Raw genomic sequence first — 2311 nt, 5'->3', positions numbered from 1 at the left:
CATTATTAGAGCATTGTCCCATGTGAGGAAATAAAAAAAGGCCATAAAAAAGAGAAAGCCAAACAAAAAATGAGAGAAAAAGAGAGAAGGGGCAATGTTACTATCATTTTTCCACACTCACTACTGGAAATAGGAAATTTGCCATCAGCCAGCTCTTTGCCATCTACCAGCTGATGGCAAAGAACGTCTTTGCCATCTGCTTATAAAAAACAAATGGCAAAGAACTGACAGACGACAAAGAACATGGTTGCCATCAGCCAATTCTTTGCCATCTGCTAGTGGATGGCAAATAATCTTTGCCATCTGCCAGCAGATGGCAAAGAGGTTGGCAAATCATGTGGTCGTCAAGCGTGTAACGGCGTACCAGCCCCACCTCTTTGCCATCTGCCAGCAGCCGGCAAAGATTCTTTGCCATCTGCTGGCAGATGGCAAAGAGATGGGGTTATTTTTTTCAGGTAAAAAAACTATGGGGTTATCCCCTCCCTCTCTCCCCACCCATCCAGGTAAAAAAATGACTTTCGCATCTCATCCACACACCACCACCTACCTCCTCCCTCTCCGCCTCCTACCCCTTCCTCCCACCCCCATCCCCATCCCCTTTGCCTTCCCCCACCACCCTGACCTCCTCGACCTCTACCTCCCCGCCGACCCCTTCATCGCACCGCCCCCATCCCCTTCCCGCACGCCTTCCTCCTGCACGACCTCGATGACCGCGTCGCCGCGCTCGAGCTCGCGGCCCGCGCGGCCGCCCCGCAGCCGGCGCGCCGCAAGTACACCTACGCGGCCACGGAGCCCGGCGGCCGGAAGGTCAAGTGGACGGCAGAGGAGAAGCCGCGCGGCGGGGGCTGGGCGCTCAAGTGCGAGGCGGAGCTCGCCTCCCCCAACGACGACGGATTCGACCGCAAGTGGAGGTGGGAGGCCAAGTCCAAGGGCGGCGCCGGAGGCAAGACCAAAACCAAGTGGGGCACCGAGATCAAGGGCAAAGGCTCGCTCGAGCCATGGTCGCATGCCTACACCTGGGAGGAGGACTTCACCGCCTCTGACGACGACGAGGATGAGCTGGAGGTCGAGGAGCGCAGGCCGGAGAAGCCCAAGAAGATCAAGGCCGCCGCCAAGGACAAGGAGGATGACAAGAAGAAGAAGAAGCCGGCGAGGACGTGCGTCCAGATCGAGGAGATCCCCGAGGACAACACCGCCGGCTGCGACGCCATCCGCAAGGTACGGTACTCAGCACAAAAGATGAGATTTTTGCGGGGGTTTGGATTCCGTGGCCCGATCTGAAATTCAGTTACTGCATACACTGGTTAACACTATTACTAGTGAGACAAAAAATAAATAAATGAAAGCACACAAGGATGATTACCATGCTATTTAGCTCAGCATCTGTCCAACATATGTATGCACTTGAGATGATCTCCATCAGAACCTGTTCGTCATTGCCATGGCTATGTTGTGAATTTGAAATTTACTTGCTAGTTAGTACAGTACATTGTTGGTTTGAGGATGGCCTATCAGGGTTGTGTACATAAGTATGATTTTCTAGCAGTGCTTTAGTGTCTGAAGGTATTGGTTAGCGATGCATTATAATTGAAAAAATAAATCAAAGCTCACTACAAAGATTAAGATGCTATTGAACATCTGTTCTTGTCACTGATGAGTGTGCATGTATATGTGCTCAACCAAGTATGTAGTTCCTGTTAACACATATTGCATGATCACTTTTTCAATAAATATGGTAGAATGGGTGCCAGCACTCCTCAGTATGGAGATAAATACTATCATATTGACGGGTAATGTTTGATCTCAGTTCTCAGTTGTATCTTCGGTGCTTCATTAGGTCCAAGCATGATAATATTCTTACATTCGGTACTGTTGCTTCGTCTAATTATTTTTCATGCTCAAGCAATGTAATCATGCAAAAAATAGTACGTATCTTGTTTGTCAAATATGCGGCCAACCTGGAAACTTCCACCGTATAGCTGATGCTCCTCCTTCTTATTAAGTTTCTGCATCGTATATGCCATTGGTCCATTTTTTTAAAACCTGTCGCTGGCCTTTTTTTTACAGTTTTGCTAAAAATCAGACGTCTGATTTTCAATTCACGTCAGGTCGAATTCTGAGTCGTTGATCTCGTCGCTAATCTCAGCGGCCTCCTCCCCCTGTCCCTGTGGGTTGTCCATCGTGGAGTATGTGGGTTCTGGCCGTGGTCTTTTTTTTATCGGGTTCTGGAACCCGACGCGGGTTCACGGGTGTCCATCATTTTTTTACTATGGGAGGTCGCGTGTTAGTTAGCGCAGAGGGAGGAGGGGGG

The 2311-nt window shown here is 49.7% G+C and overlaps 1 pseudogene; it reads left to right on the top strand.

The window, feature by feature from the left end:
* Nucleotides 1-536: 536 nt before the first annotated feature.
* On the top strand, nt 537-1281 carry LOC119310048 (annotated as a pseudogene).
* Nucleotides 1282-2311: the final 1030 nt, after the last annotated feature.

Source organism: Triticum dicoccoides, chromosome 5B (assembly GCF_002162155.2).
Source record: "Triticum dicoccoides isolate Atlit2015 ecotype Zavitan chromosome 5B, WEW_v2.0, whole genome shotgun sequence".
Classification (NCBI taxonomy): domain Eukaryota; kingdom Viridiplantae; phylum Streptophyta; class Magnoliopsida; order Poales; family Poaceae; genus Triticum; species Triticum dicoccoides.
The sequence above is the reverse complement of the archived record's forward strand: the minus strand, read 5'-3'. Positions and strand labels throughout refer to the sequence as shown.